General features: G+C 37.7%; 1 protein-coding gene across 2 annotated transcripts in view; it reads left to right on the top strand.

The window, feature by feature from the left end:
- Positions 1-571: 571 nt before the first annotated feature.
- The window catches only part of LOC100745795 (rho GTPase-activating protein 7), a 356,581-nt gene continuing 339,546 nt past the window's right edge, over positions 572-17,606 (top strand). The window contains exon 1 of one of the 2 annotated variants that reach the window (XM_003493120.4): positions 572-1,902. The gene's annotated coding sequence lies outside the window, so the exon portion shown is untranslated. The remainder of the gene's footprint in view (positions 1,903-17,606) is intronic. The other variant, XM_012391197.3, reaches the window with a different exon arrangement.

The raw sequence follows: 17,606 nt of genomic DNA, 5'->3' as shown, positions 1-17,606 counted from the left end.
GAGGCGCATCATGTGCATTAATTTACAATATGTATACAGCATTTATCCTACACAGGTTCAGCCAAACAGGATTGCACTGTACAATTAACATGAACAAGCATCTGAATCTACAATCTATATCATAAAATAAATTTTCTCATCTGAATTAATTAGCTTGCTTACTTCCAGATGCGACGAAAAAATTTCAACAGCAGCCGGATAGAGCGCAATTGGAGGTTCGTCAACCTCGATGCATTCCAGCGTTAGGACTCCAAATACTTGAGAGGTTAAGTATACACCCGATTCAAGTTAAAAGAACGAACTGCATACTTCGTCACCAGAAGAAACTCAGACATATAAAACATCATGGTACATGTCGAAAATCTGCGGAACTTCTTTCATCGATGAACACCCACGTCTGGGAGTAACGTGCACTAATACCTTGATAACGTACGCGTTCACGCATGTACTTATGCGTACACGGTAAAAGAACCGCGCGAGAGTTGCAGCAAGGGACGCATATACGTATCACATTGACGAGTTCCCGCCCGAGTCGGCGGTTGGTCATTGCTTTGACAGCTCCTCGTCTCTTCCAGGTAGCGCGCGAGTGCAAGAAAGAGAGAGAGACGACAGAGAGGGGGTCGTGGCGACCAGGACAGAACGGAACGAGAGACAAGCGGATAAGGACGGAGATAAGGGAGCGTGGGAGAGAGATAGGCAGCGTGAGCGAGCGAAAAAGTGCGAAGGGAAAAAACGAGGGAACGAGGGGAGAAGATTATACAGAGGCACAAAGAGTCAGAAGAAGATGCATAGAAAACACGAAGGTACGAGAAGAAGAAAAGTGGCGGAAGGAAACGAGCAAGAACCGTTGATACAAAGAGAGATTAGAGAAAGAAGAGAGGAAACGGTAAAAACAGTGGAAAGTAACAAATACCTAGATTGGAAAGGTGAGAGGGGGGACTAAGAAAAGTACGGGAAAAAAGAGGAACGAGCGGAAAGAGTAGCGGTAGAAAAGAAGAGGAACGGTGGAAAAGGGACGGAGAAACCGCGTGTAAAAGAGGAACGCTGCAGGGGAGTGAAAGAGAGAGAAAGAAAGAGGGGTAGAGTGCTCGTATGGTCGGCTTGCCGCCTGCCGCGTAGTAGTAGCGTGCCGAGCGAGCAGCAAGCAGTGCTGAACGTCGTCGTCGTTTCTCAGTGTCGCCGCGGCGGTCGTGCCAGACGGTTCTCTTGTAGTAGTTTTTCGTGGTGCGCGCTCAACGTTCCGTTTCGTTTCGTTCTGTTCCGAGCGCGTCAATTTCGGTGCAACGTGCGACTTGTTTGGATTAAATTGGATTAACGTATACTCACACAAGGACGTGTCTCCAGAGGATTATCGATTCGGTGGCAGTCTTGTATCGCTGTAAGAAATCATCTAGAAAATCTTCTAGGGAGAATAGATTTTTGAGCAGCTTGTCCAAGGATATCAATATTCAGTAGTGTGTGACAGTAATTACGACTTTATTGGCGGTCCTCATTCCTCGTTGCGGGGCACTTGTCGTAGAAAGGATCAGAGTTTGAAACATGCGTGAACGAGGAAACGCCGCACGAAACGAACGGCAGACGCGAGTTTGAAAAGTGTAACGACGCCAAACGCCACGTGCTACACAGGCGCCATCGCAGGCTGAATTTTGAATTTCGCGCGATACATACGGTGAAGTTTGGTTACCGTGGACGGTCCTAACGCGTTTTTCTCAGTGAAAAATCGTGGTTATTGGTGGTAATCTCTCTCGTGGCCGTAGAACACGGCGGGTGGCACATTGTAGCGTGTCTTGCGCCGCGTTTGTACAAGTGGATTTAACCTTGCGATCGAACACGTGGATATACGCTGTCCTGTCGACGATGTCGTGATTCTGAACGGCCAAGCTGTCTGCACGAAAATTCCAGGTTAAAAACATGTTTCGTCATTTTGACTTTCATCGCTTTGACTGATGTGTTTGCCTAAGGGTCATCTATGGTGTTATGTATAAGTAGCGTGCTTAATTATTTCTGATTATTCATTGTTGTTCATAATTATTCCAACATTTGTGATTCTAATATATGTACATATTTCTTTTCTTGTATGAATTAGTAACTCTAGTATATTTAACATATGCATCCTCTAGAAATGTATCATAAAAACTGAACTTTTTCAAAACAATACAAGAAATCATTTTCTTTTTCTCATATGTTTGACTAAGGTTAATATTATAGAATATACTACTTATATATACTCTAAGATTCCAATACTTACGAACAGTAGACAGATTTCGAAATGTAAACAACAGTCGAGCGTCGTTTATTTTCATGTCAACTAGCAAAAATATAAACGGAAATGATATTTATTTATTATGGTATGATTTTATCAAATCATTCGACACTCACGTACGCTATATGCATCGAGCTGTCAAACCTGGTTCTGTTGAGTGTCGAAAGTGAGGTGATAATCGTATTGACTTATCCCAGACCTAACCTAGATTGTGAAACCATTTGTTTTAGAATATTTCCCACAAATCCATCGTGGATGCTTGTACTGCAATTTCAGCGTTATTTACGTTTGACGTTAGATGCTATTTCAGATCGTTATCCTAGATAACCATCACTGTATTACTCTTATCGCTGGCTCCGTTATCACCTGACATTGGCGTTACATGAATATTACTATAGCAATAAAATCGGTGTTCTAAATTCAAGGTAACATAATTTATTCATTAACCGGAACAAAGAACAGCTGTTAACAGAGTATTCTTTCGAGATCTATCTGAAATTGACAATGGAAATCTTTACGAATCAGATATTTATGATTGTCGTTATAGTGGTTACTTCACTTTCTTTATATGTAGATATCTAATAATCGGGGTTTACTTTAAAACACATTTATGAACCTCACAAAGGTAAACATTTAAGACTGTTTCCTTCTTTTTTATAAATATATTTTGGGACCACTAATTATTAGAGTTTTGCATAAACATTAGATTCAAATATATTTATATTTTACTGGCTTTTAATGTTCCAAAATAATAATAATATTATAGGAAATAGTGTAATGAAAATAATACTAATGTAAAGAAAATAATACTATTTTAAAATATTAGATTAAAATAATTAGAACCCGAAAATAATATCAGAACTTTTATTTAAAACAGTTTATATTGTATTTTATTTGTATTAGATATTATAACTTTAAAAGAAGTCAACAATGAGTAAGCAATAAATAAACACAATGCAAATGAATCTGTGGAATAATGTCGCTACTACTGTTAAGAAGAGTCCATTCGGTTATCTAATGCTGCTCATTATTGTTTGAACAATAGCTAATTTTAATTTTACTACTGTTGTATAATTATTCTTCATTGTCAAAGCATGACTGTGTCGTTCGGTATCATTATATTACGAAAGTACGACGAGGTATATTCAGTTTATGCGAAGCTTCCTCATTAATTAGGTAGTTCATGCATATTGACTCGTATTATCATTGATTTTAAAACGAACTCAATTTGCGTTAAAAATTACAATCATCGTTTGTTTTGTTGCCTTGAAGATATTTATTTGAAATATAGGTCATAATATCACATATTCTCTTTAACAATAACGAGCATTAAGCTTTTTTTACAATTCTTTATTATCAACATTCTCATGGTAATCCTCATATTTATACTTTAGAAATATTATTTGTTAATAGTTATCATCATTAATTGTTCTAATATTTGGCAAATATTTTGGACGAATATTTTACGTGCATTATATCGATTGTCATAATTCACCAAAGTTTATGCAGACTACATTTCAACAATTTAACGTATTCTGCTTCGAGAAAAAACAATCGATACTTCGCTTGATTGGGTTAACCTGAAAAAGATTGGAAAATAACCGCTCGTATCGACGGAATAAAAAGGATCGTGTTGTTTGCGACGCAGTCATCCGCGTGTAGCTTTTAAACGAGTCGAAGAGAGCTGGCTGGTCGCTGTGTAGTGCGCAGCAGCGACAAACGGTAGTAGTGGTTCGTAATCGGTCGATTTATCGAACTGCCGATCGGTATCTGCCGACGAGTCGTTCGGCGAGTATGCGCGATTCTCGAAGGCGAAATCCTGATTACGATTCTGTTCAATGTCGCAATGACATCATCGAGGATCATCATCCTCTTGGAATTCCTTGCCGATTAAATCTGCACGCGTCAATTGTGACCCCTTGTGTTGCCCGCCTGTGATATGTACCCCTGGTTCTACATTTTCCAATCACGAAAAATTTACGTGCATAAAAATGAATCATTTTATGATTTAGATTTAATTAACTATGTCATAAACGTAAAACGAATGTACATACTACGTTTAACATTAAATAAGACCTCGACATTTGTATTCGTTAATACTGTAAGATTAATTGATTTTAATATTAATACCTATTCTTTGATGTGGGACTAAGACAATTAGAAACGCTAAAATGATTTACCTATAAAATTTACTTCTACAATAGATACAAAATTGATTTCTTTTATTTGCAGCATTATCAATGACAAGAATCGATATATGATCGAAACATTACCATTCGAAATAAAATTCCTTTTACGTTGTCAAACGGAAGCTCGTTGATTGAAACCGCGGTGCTCCTGCTGACCTCCCTTTCCGCCATCTACCGCTATTTATCGCTATTTATCGCGATCTATCAAACGTTTCGAACGAACCAGATACAGAGTCGACAAAAGGGTCTTGATGTCGACAAGAGTTCCGGTATCGTTGTAACGTACGGCCGTTCCTATTCCAACAGTGTTGTATTCCTTGTATTATCGCATAGAAGGGGTTCACATAGTCGCACAGAAAGCGAATTGTCGTCGTGTCAACTGCGAATGATTGCGAAACTAAAAAATCCAGTGCCGCGACAATGGCGCGTAGCCGGTACTTCATCCGAGCCAGGGGACCGAGCTATTTTCTGCGAGTCAAAACACACGCGATGCCGATGAGCAAATTTTGCGAACGTGTCGCGCTTTTAATCAACGATAGACCGTGTTTAAGATTTCATAACACTTGCTATGCGATGTGTTCGTATGCTATTGTTCTCGATTATGGTATTGCAAAGACACCGCATCGAAGTCGTAATTAGAGGAAGTTCTATGGATGGTTAAGTAAGAAGGTGAGGAAATAACAAAGACAAAATTAAGCAAATTTTAATCGACCTTCTCAACATATTTCGTAAGACTAGTGCAAAGTCGTGGTAAATAAGAGACCAGAGATGAAGGATTTATGTATCTTTACAGTATGGACAGTCATGTGGAGTAATAAAATAGATACGACCAAATTGATAAAATTGTATAAATAATGTAAGATACATGGAATTGCAAAGCGAATATAATATTTAACGAATAAAATAAGTAATTTGACAGGTTTTTCCACATGTTTAGTGTTTGAGTGGAATGGTGAAGTGTATGGACACGAAGAATAATTCTTGAAGACTACTTTGAAATTTAATTTATAGATAGTGATATTTATACTACTGATATTTCTAGGTCCTATGTGAAATGGTGTCTTTATTTTCGTAATAGAAATGTTGTCTATTTTGCCAAAGTTTACATTTCGTTGGAGTTTATACGAAAAGCAAGCTACAAGATGGATTCTTTCTTGTAAAGAGCTACATATTATAGGTAGCGATTGCCACGACCGATCGAATTCTTATGGGAAACACGTGCGAGCTACCGTGGATGGGATCACGAAAGTATTTCTTCGACCATAAATCGTTCTTACGTGATGTTTCCGGCGTGATCGACAGTCTGCCGACTTGTGAATGGCGGTCGGACATTTATCACCTCCGAATAAACATAATGCGCGTGTGTTTTCAGACTGTCGAGTCACACAGATATTCGTGTTTGTCGTAAGACTTGTACCGAGGACTCTCTTCTCGTCTGTGATAAGATTGTGACTTCGATTTTTCTCCACATTTTTCTCTTTTTTGAAACACACCAACGGTTATTGATCGCTGAAGATTGAAATAATTGGAAAGCAAACGAATCTGTTATCGTTTCTCGCTAAAAAAAGACGCATTTGAATTTTCTTTCGTTTACTTTATGCAATGGTTTGGCGAAACTCATATTGGGTCGTTCATATATATTCACAGATCGTTATTAGCCGATCATGATTTTACAAAGTTTCGAAAATACAAAAAAATACTGAAATACTAAAATTTTTGGTCAGCTATTTTACTTTTTCAATAGTTTACATTTAGATAGAGCCCAACGCAACTTTCGGTGCATATGAAAGATCACGTGGGCAACACGTGTTGTTTGTCCTTTGGGAAAGACTACGCCCCTTCGATGTTCTGTTCCGCGCTGCAGCCTCTCTACACCCTACCGCAAGGAACTATGTTTAAAATCGCTTAGTCTCCTCCTTAGTTTCAGTACGTTCTTCATGAAGTATTTACAAATGCAAAAATTCTTTTCATTTAACTTTTCTTCTATTTGAGATTACTCCACTTTCGTTATACGTATATTTTATAATTCGTACATGATCTAGTTCGTAAAACAATGAAACTCGGCAAATATCGTTTGAGAGAGCAGCCGCAGCGTCCAGTCCCTTTGATATTCCTTTACGATTTCATTCATAAGATCGGTTTGAATCGCATTGATCGAAAGAATGAAATCTACCAGTAACTCATCGAGTAAAAAGAAAATGCTGGAGAAAACTATAAAAAGGAAACAGTTGTAGGTACGTGTAATCACGTACTCGCGTGGAATTCACGTAAAATAATCTCGAGTGACTGTGGTGAAGATAGCAGCCGTTGTTTATAGTCTCATGCCGTGCTGGTATTCATGATCGGAGATCGCGCTTTTAATGATGAGATTCGTTTTTGCCGCGGTTCCGTGGAAATACGTGGTTGGCATTCGTGTCCAGCGTCTTCGCGAAAAACTACATCGTGATTCACGATACACAGCACGATCCTCATACCAGCGGCTATAATCGAAAGGAACTTCCGATGCAAGACATTGCTAAATGTTTCTTTTCTTGACGAAGTGTAGGGACGATTAGGTTTGGAGCAGGGGAGGTCGATGTGTGAACGACTCAGCAGCCATACTGATCGACTGTATACGAGTGGTAGGTTAGTTTGAATTCGATTCGAATTCAATCAATTACGTATATTCGATGTCCCGGCAGCAATCGAGTATTTATTCTTGATTGCTGGATAAAGCTATGTGTAGTATAAATTGATAATGCCAAAACTATTCGAAGGAAACATTGTTTAGAACATTTTGCTCATTTGGATGGTTTCTTGATGTCTTTTACGTGGAATAAATATATCGACTCAGTATGTTTTTCTTTCCTCGATAGAAAAATTGTTAATGGTCATTGGTCAATAATTAGTTTCCAAGTGACTGAAGAATAGTAATGTCATTTTCGAATAAGTATACTGCGATAGTTATAAATAGGTATTGTAGGAAAGAAGCTATTTGCTATCCACTGATTTATGATCGTAGCCAATAGAACTTTCTTCGATTTAAATGGAAACGCTGACTACGTTCGGAGAACCTCTCGGAACACGTCAACGCTTTCAGCAACGCTTTGATGCATCGCGTTGAAAAAGCCATGAAACCTGTTGAAGCAAATAAGCACACAAGAAACAGAAGCTGTCTGGTATCATGTGATTTACAATCGCAACCAGTACAATTCCTCCTCGATTCGAATGGAAACGCTGTATTCATAGAACCTTTTACATCGTAATACCAATACCGATACCATGCTAAACTCTGACTGAAAAGACATCTCTTACAAACTCAATAACTTACGAAACACAATAATATAATATTCTTGTTCTCACGAAAAATCATCATCGACAGCCCAGCCTTTCAAATAAGAATCACTCAGCTTTATTATATAATATAATTTACGAAGCAGCAGTTTGTTCAACAGTCTCTAATTTACAATTACGTTGGGTACGATCTCTTCGATTCGAACGGAAGCATCAATCTCGCCGCGAAGGAAGCCCTTTCAAGTCGATTACTACGACGTTTTGCGTCGCCAACGCGTTTCGTCTTCTCCCTTTTAAGCTTACTTCCCTCCCGCGTTCTGACTGTCATTTCTACTAAGCTTTACGTGCCTCTACAGAATCGACCGCATCACCGGTCATGATTTACATCCTGCATTTATGACGCAATGTAAAATCGCGCTGAAGTTTTCGCTGACTAGCGGACGCAGAGCCAGGAGCGGTTAAACGCCTTCTTCTCCTTCCGTGACCATTCCTCTCTATTTCCGGTGTTGAGCCTCTTCTCACGCACGCGTCTCTCTTTCACTTGTATGTCTCTTGTAGTATATTATATGAAACACGATATTAGTTAGGTTGATCAACAAGTTCTATCGTCAAATTTTGCTTGTATATTTGCGACTTTACTCGGAGGTTTCTACAAATAGCAAGTACATTGTTGAATTTAGATGATAATTTATAAAGATGTGGGCTAATATTGTTCTGTAACAAAAAATTGCAGACAATAAAATTTGTAAAATGTAGCTTTCATCGTTTTCTTCGTATGGATTGATAGTTCGACTAGATTTTTACGAAACTTTAAGTCAGAGGCACTGGAGGAATAATTTAGCAATAAAAATGAAAAATTCTACGTCGTCAGAATCAGATTATTTTTAATATTTCATGTCTAATATTTTTACACGATCTGGATTTTAATCCTTAAGTCCGGTTGCTTCCACAGATAATACGTCCCTGTATTATAACTGAGATTGAACGTAAAGGATTTTTGGTTATTTATGTCCGCATATCTCGGTTTTGAATGGGATTACCGCTTGGTTTTGCTTCCTTTCGTGTTACGAAGTACGTACCGTCAAATGGAACTTGATAATGCCGAGGAAATAATGTAATTACTTATATAAAAATTCTAAACACAAAACATTTTTATTTCGATTCTTTTTATTACTTACTATAAATAGTTTGAAAGTAAAATATACAAAATTTTCTTGGATTTTATTGGATATGCCTTATCGAAATTAGTCTTTCTTTATTTATTTAAAAACGAATTGTAAGTTTTCCGATAATTTAATACAATTAATCGCGTGTAAAAGGTTTTCAAATTCCCAGTGAGACGGTCGAATGAATCGTTTAGCAGAAATCGAGGTGAAAGGCTTGCCTATCGTTCGGCGTTGCATAAAAATGATTTATTACAGAGTCGATTGTACTCAGTGAAGAAGATATCACATCGACATTTTATATGCAATGCCGTGTTCCCTGCGCGGCACGCACCGCTCGCAAAAATGAGACGTCCGTTAATTTTTATGGAACAGCGCTGACGATGACTGACGCAGAGAACGGTTAAAGCGCATTCTCCTCCGTCTATCTTTCAATGGTTTATCGTATGACCGCAGACATCTGTATATCTAGCAGTACGATGTATGAAATATTTATGCGCAACCCGGCCTTTATTCACTTGACATCAATGTGCTTCCCCCTTTTGCGATGCGTTGGTAGCGATGCGTCCACATTATCGGATCGAACGTTCGTATACTCGCCGAATAATGCTTTTGCGTGCACGGGTTTTTTTCTCTTCTACGATAAAAACCTCGATGTTCCATCGAGATGCATTTAATCGTTGACGTTCAGAGGAAAATAAAAATATGGGGTGTAACATCGAGTAGGAACTTGATATAGGTAGGAAGGAAGAAATGGTTATTGGAGTGATGGAATTTTTTCGTTGTTTGAAAAGTTTATGTTATAGAGAATTGCATGGCTAGATATTTTTTTGTAGAGCGATGATTAGTGAAAAACAGAATATTTGAAATCTTAGATTTTATTCATTTGTAATATTTTAATGAATTGTATGCTACTTATATTTGCATTAAACATCGAGACATTTAAGTAAGTATTATTTGAGAGAACGTAAGAAATATAAAACCAACAGTTACACATACGTATTATATGTATACGTACTATATACGTGTACATAAATAGTTTCAAATCGATTGCACGCACATTATATAATATTGAACTATCGTTTCGTCGCGTTTATATTTCAATATTTTAATGCATATATTCGCGAGGCATTAAGTCCACGGCTGGCAACGCACCGTTTAGTTTCAATACTTTTTCCTTTTTTCCCTAGTAACAAGCGACTTGCGGTATGAGGTTTAAATATGTTGTAAATTCTTCGTTCAACTGATAGGTTTATCGACAAAGAAGAAGGCGCGCGGTGCATCTGAATGTACATACACGTCAGTTGGACGAAGTAATTTATTATTTGAGAAGTATTCGCTGTTAATAAAGCCCGGTACTATGTAGGAAGCTAAGCTGTTCGTGAACGCAAGAAACAATGACTAAAACGATGCAAAATTAACGAGCCTGTTTGAGCAACAAGAGTTTGGAACTGACTTGTCGTTGTCGCTGATTCTTTTTGTTTTCCAACAACGTGATGGATATTAATAGTTACGCCAATATAGTACTTCTTATTAAGGAATACTAATAAGTCAGACTTATTATCGAAATTGAGAAATTTCAGTTTATTATCATAAGATTGGTAGATGAAATTTTCAGGTATATTTTAAGAATCTAAATAATACATACTGTACGACAAAACTTTTTAGAATGATTTACAACCTGATTGATAAATTATTATTATTTTACATTTACATATTATTATTTTATCGAACCACATTGACAGCTTTATTTTTTAAGTAAATTTATACCAAATCCAACAGGTGTTCTAATACTTATAGCCGACAGTTTACAGGTAAAGTCGACTCTGTCAATTTTGTGACACGTTAAGACATTCAGTGACATGAAGTTTACAAATAGTAGAGAAGTAAGATAGAAGTACAGTTATTAAGCAATCTCGTTCATCGTCTTTCACTGAAAAAAGCGCGGCTCGATATACTCAGCACCATTGTAAACGCATGGTTTACTTATGCGTGGCTCTCGATGAATTATAACCGTGCAAAACTGTAGCTTGACTTTTATCTTTTGAAAGCATGCTACGCTTTCTCGTGAATCATATTTGTTTTCCAGGCAGGGTTGGGATATACGGGTTCGGGTACAATTTTTATTCGCACGACTGATTTCGACATTGCGGAACGTTCGACTTCGGGACGCGGAAAGGATACTTCATCATCGTTCACGAAACGCGTGCGCGCTCGCGCGGTAACACGCGCTTTAAAATTATGCCTGACGTGTCTACTACTTTCACGTAGAATTACATAGCCGAACGAGTTCCGTTCGACGAGCTCTCGTATGTAACTCGCGTGGCTCTTGCAAAATCGAAACAACGATTCGCGGGACACGTAAATGTCGCTCCCTTTAGGGCACGGTTATGATTCTCGACGACCTCTTACTTTCGCTACGCGCGGAGCGAGAAAAGTCTCAAATTGCTCCATTAGTTACTTGGGAATTATCATTTCGTTACGGAACTGTTGGATAGGGAAAGAGGACGCAGACAAACATATGACTAACCGCTTTGAATTATCGATTTGTCTTCGGTAGAAATGCGCTATTATAGTATTTTTAAGGAATAAATCTTATTTGCTTTTTACTGAAAGTTAATTTAAATGATTCAGGAAATGAAGACGATCTAATAGATAATAGGAACGATAGATGGAGGTAAACGAGGAGTTGTGATAAAAATAGCATTCAGAGATGATGTTAAATAAAAAATATCACATGCTTTATTACATAGAGTGATTCATGAAAGTGTTCAAACATTTATTGTAGGAAACTTTGATGATTATATTATGTATATTACGTATATTATGTATATTATGTATATTATGTATATTATGTGATATTATGTATATTATGTAAAGCTTGTTGAAACTTCACTAGCATTGTAATGGGACACGGCTATTAGGATTATGTTGGTTCTGTGTACATTTTCGAATTTGTTTCAAATATTACTGATACCTATAATTATGATAACTGTGTTCGATCACAGTGGTGATAAAATGTTCATATTCTATTAATAATTCTAACTATTCTAATAATATAAAATATACGATACATTCATCAAGGATTTTCATTTTAATTGTTGAAATATTTCCACGGGTATATATCAAATTCAAAATAACAAATCATAGAATTGCTCGTCGAATATCTTTATCGTTTGCTCAGTCGTGCACAGAAGTGGCTTCGGAGGAAATTGAAAACAATTATAGACAATTAAAGAGCGAGGGGCTATTGTCGCTGCGAATGAAAGCTTTCTGTCGGCAGTCGTGCATGAAATTAAACAAAAGAGGAAGCCAAGAAACGGACGGGCTCCAAATGATGTAGATACTCGTGAAAAACATTGTCATCATGATTTTCAGGTCACAGGAAGTCTGGAAAGTGTGGGCCGTTTTCCTTTGATAGAACAAATAATGATACCGCGATAACTATGTCTTCAAATCTCTATCATGAAGTAGGAAATGAAAGTATTTCATGATAGGACTTCCTGTATTTCGAGAATCTGAGAAACTGAGAGTCATCCTGATAAAGTAAAATTAATTGCTTTGAAAAAGAAGGCCGAAGAATTTCTTTCAAAATGGATAATTTTCATATATTAGATTATTCGGAAGGTTCGTAGTATTTTTATTATGAATCTCTGGCGCGTAATGATATGGTTGTACAAATACTCTTTTTACATAAATGCTGAAAATAACGAAGGAGAAGTATAATCAAAATTCGTTCATAAAACAGGTTTCCTTTTTTCAACGAAACAATGCTAAACTAATATATTATTCAATAAAATACTAATTCTTTGAAAATGCATATCTAACCCGAACCTTCTTAAATTTCGCTATGAACATATTTTCTAAACAACCTAATAAAGTACGTGGCTTAACCCGAAAGCAGCGTAAAGCATAACCGTAATTCGTACAAAAAATATGACTCTACGACAACTAACGATAAGTACCAATCATGATTGCACGTTATTGGTCGTGAGTCACCAAGAAAATTAAATTCCCACGCGTGATTTTCTACTTCTTTACATCGCTGTACACCGCCAATAGACGCATCGCGTGTTCGCGGAACCGACATTATCACCGTGATTTCCACGTTAGAGCTCTCATCGAACAAACAAGTGAAACATCATCCTCGACACTAGACCTCGACGTCAAATAATGAGCAAATTAATTTGTGTCGTTGTTCGTCAAAGGCTCGACCGAAAAAAATAGCAGTCCGGTATAAGTATATGCAGAAAAAAAGGAAGATTGTCATCGTTGCGTAGTGCTGAGAGAATACTCGTGCTTCTAATTAGACAAATAGAGGATCAATGGATCGCGAGGATCGCAGCGTCGTCGTTCATGTGAAGATCCTTGATGTTTCCCTCTTTGTTACCTCGTGGTTTCCTCTCTGTCTGTATCTCGCGTCCTTATATATATCGAAATCGACCGCGTGTAAAACCAGTTCTGCGACTCGAGGATCGCGAGAGGATAGAGCACCTTATACTCGGTGCACGCGGCTTCTCAAGCAAAATGGTTCACACTGATCACGCTTCATTGTATTTTTCCTGGCCTCACCTTCCTCTACGCGTGCATCCATCGTGGTTCTCCGCTTGTGGATAGTCTGACCCATTCAGGGTATCTCTTCGTTTAGCCGTGTATCGTGTGTCGCTTTTACTTAACTGCGAGGCCGAGCACACCGCGTCGTGTTCGTCGCGATCCGAAGTGCTTCGAGACTTCTGCAACGATAGCTCGTCGTCGCTTTGTGGCTGCCAAGTGTTTTCTCGCGTGACACTCTGTTTTACATGGAAGAGGGAGTGAAATGTGACGAAGTGCGTCGAACACTTTGCCACGTGGTGTTGATTTCGTCTCGATGGAGCCACGAGCTCGATGATTTTTCATGTTAAGAAAAAATCTGGATATTTGCGGATGATGATCGTCGTTGGTTTTGAGAAATTGTAATTTGTTGACTGCGAATTTAATATATTCGTTTATGACTACATCGAATGTACTTTTTTTAAAGAAGTGTATTTTAATGACGGTCAAATGTCAGCTGGATTATGAATGGTTTGTCACGAAGTGGACAGAGTGATTTACATATTTTTACGGAGAAACGAGTATTTTTGTGTACAGCCTTTTTCTGGTCTTTTAAAATTATGCGAAGAATTTTGAATAAAATAAATTTTAAAACGTGATTTATTCAAGTAGCAGAAATAACTTGTTGCGCAAAAAAGCAATATAATCACACCAATTAACTTATCACTAGATCTCGAATGTTTATGCAAATTTATTTTTTTATGAACTCGACTAAAAAGTGGAATCTAAGCAGAGATTTGTTTCACACGTTAATTACTAAAACCTGTGCTACGTACTTTATATATTTTTGCATATTATATGTATTCTATGCATTTTCGTATTTTTAAGTTTTGTATAAGTGCATAAACATCCGCAATCTAGTTATTACTCTCGATAAATCGGCGAACAGAGCCAGTCGTTCTCCCAGTGACATTTGAAACGAATTGGTATCGGGGCATATATTCCGCGCGTGCACTGTTCGGGACACGCAATTGTGCAGACCTTCGACTGTCAATCGACATTATGAGAATGTCAAAGCATAAGAGAACATTGGCTGAACAAAAGGACATTGACGATCGCGGCGCCGCACAATACTTGGTAATTAAAGGGTGCACGAGAGAGGGAAGACGCGAGCTGGAATCTAATCGCGCGTAGACCGCGCTTTCGATACGAAATCCGTCGTTCATCGGCATCCCATGAATCTCCGCTCTTTTCTTGGCGTCGCTTAAACAAACACCGCGTCTGAACCGATTCGAGACATGCCAGCGTTTCCTTATTCTCCTGCAGCCGAGACGACGCGACGTGCCGTTTATTTAAATTGCTACAGTGCCTGCTGGCTACGGTTGAAACATTTTAATTTCGCATTATGGGAGACCGCCGTTTATTTTCCAGACGGATTACTCGGTTGCCCGGATAATCGTTTGTTATGGAATTACGCGAAAACTCTCTGGAGTCCGTGAACCTTCGTCTTCTTCTACCTTTTTTGCTTACATATGGAAGTGAAATGAAGGATGCTGTTCCCCGGAAATTTGTTTGGACAATTATGGTTCCTTCTTAGAGACATTTGCTAAACTTAGGATAGAAGTTTCTGTTCAACATTCTTTTACCAGTAATGCAGTATATACACCTTACAATAAAAGGATAAATAAAACTCATAGTTGAATTTACTAGCAGTTAAGACTAAGCGTTTCTCTATTCATAAGCTCGTCACTGTACGAACTGTAGATTATTATTTTTATAAAACAATAACCATCGATAATATCTTATCTATTGGTTAGTTGTTTAACATGTTATTTGGTTAGTAATCGATAATCAAACATTACGTATTGCAAATAAAAGCTTTGTTAATCGTTAACGCTTGTATTCTATGGTATATGGAATCGTTACATATAGAGTTTAAGACCTTTCTGTTTTGAATGCATATATTTGCACTGTGTGATAACTGAATGGCAGATGGAAATTCACGTCAAATTGGCTGTTTTATATCAAAAAATGAAAATGGTACCTTATATCTGAGCAATTAAATCTTGTAACCGTTTAAAGAAGACGAATGTTTGTATAAATGAGTCAGACGAAATCTCATTTCTTCTGTGTGCAACGTCATTACTTGTGCCTCTGCTGGATCATTATCATTAAGATGTTGGCATATTAGTTAATTACTATGATTGCAAGGAAAGTTCATAGTCGAAATATTAGTCAGCGATTGTAATTTTTCTCTATTTTCAATTTATGGAGTTGATCAATGTGGCTTCTAAACGGCTCATTTATTATTCAATTAGAGAACGAAGTTTGTAAACTACCACAAACGCGAATTTCTTTGAAATTAAAGATCCTGTTAAATTGACACTGATAACATCGTGTTCGTTACCCGTGAAGGTACCAACTCGATGTTTTCTAGTTACACGTTCCCTAAAACCTCTCATTAAGTACTCAAGGGGTAAATTTAGATGGTGCAAGCGGTAAACTGTAAGTCATGCTTCAGTAATAACCTTCGTCATGTAATCATCTCGATCGCGTCGTATTTTCAATATACCTTGAATTCCTCTAAGTGCGCGTCAGGATAATTACATGTTACACACCATAGTAACATTCAATTAACGATGAAGATGTAATAAGTAACACGACGTGTCAACATTGTAATGAAGGGAGTTACTTAACGATATTCTAAGTGGCGCCAAGTTTATGCCTTTTATTACAAAGTCGACTATTAGTTTTAAACACATCCATTTTGCGATTACCAACATATACATATAGTTCTCCCCTAGCTACGAATCTGCTCTGTGATTATCTTTTAAAATCAATTTTGACCAGTAACCAGAAATGAAAAAAGAAATACGGGATGTTTCATCAATTATGTTACAATCGGTATAATTAAATACCTAGTGTAATTAAATAATGTTTCATAAATTTTTCAATACGTTTTTTAAAAGACCCTTTGACATATGAGAACTGAAAGTTAGGTAACGTTAGACTCGTTAACACAAACTCGAAGGAGGTTCATAGACCTCGCTAAGAGATAGGTAACCTTGCAAGGCCTCCTCGCAACCTCTCTCTCCCAGCAAGGAACCCGCTACAAGACATTCAATGGAAGGAGACGAGAACTGGAAAGAGCCTGCTTACCCAGGATGTTGGATGCTCGCGGTATTTAGCAGCCGTTAATGGTTCTAAACAGCTCTTATGGAATGGGCAGTTCCAGTCTATTTCTTTCTCTTTCGCTCCTCCGCGAAGAGACGCAGATTCGACGAGTACTCGGAGAAACGGTCGTTCAGTTTGCGTCGACCTTCGTCGATTACGCTAATTCTGTAAGGTAACAGCTGGGCAAGGCCTGATTCGGATCCCGTCGAAAATCGCGGCGAACCATTATGATTACAACTCGTCTGTTACATTCTCATTTGCGTTTACAACCGGTCTGACTGGCAGAGCTGTTGCGAATTTCCGTTTTCCTAAGCGATGTGGCTGGTTGACTCATATTTACGAAGCGAGACGAACGTCGGTTTTTCTTCGAACATTCCTCGTCAGTGAATCCGGAGTAGGTAAGGCAGAGAGTCAAGATCATTAACAATCCTTTCCCTCAGGCATTCTTCGTCACGGTTTACCGATCGATCAGATGTTCCGTCCGGCAGTGTATATAGTCTCTTTGTGCTTTACCAAGTTCTTGTTGCGGTAGCCAACAGACATGACTCAGACTTTATTAGACATTCCGTTGAACGTACGGCAAGAAGATAGTACGAAGCTTGCGTTCCCCGTTTTTACGCTTCCCTCCGCCAAGTCGCGAGATAAAACAAAAAGAAAAACATTTGTCTATCGATATTGAAGGCTCATATTGGTAGATTCAAGATCTATATAGAAATAATTGGTTTTTGTTGAAAAAAATCATAATTAAACTAGTATGTTTGTTTTTCTTATTTCTGTATACGTTTTCAAATTGCTATAAAATTTCATCAGTACAACCATGATAGTCGTGTCTAACTATGATGCTAAAGAACTTTTAAAATGTACTATATAGTACATAATATACAGGGTGATTGGTAACTGGTGGTACAAGCGGAAAGAGGGTGATTCTACGCGAAAAAAGAAGTCGAAAATATAGAATAAAAATTTTTTTTTAATTTTTTTTTTCTTTTTTTAAATTTTTCCGTCGAAACAACG

The sequence above is a fragment of the Bombus impatiens genome, unplaced genomic scaffold, assembly GCF_000188095.3.
Source record: "Bombus impatiens unplaced genomic scaffold, BIMP_2.2 scf_0969, whole genome shotgun sequence".
Classification (NCBI taxonomy): Eukaryota; Metazoa; Arthropoda; class Insecta; order Hymenoptera; family Apidae; genus Bombus; species Bombus impatiens.
The sequence above is the reverse complement of the archived record's forward strand: the minus strand, read 5'-3'. Positions and strand labels throughout refer to the sequence as shown.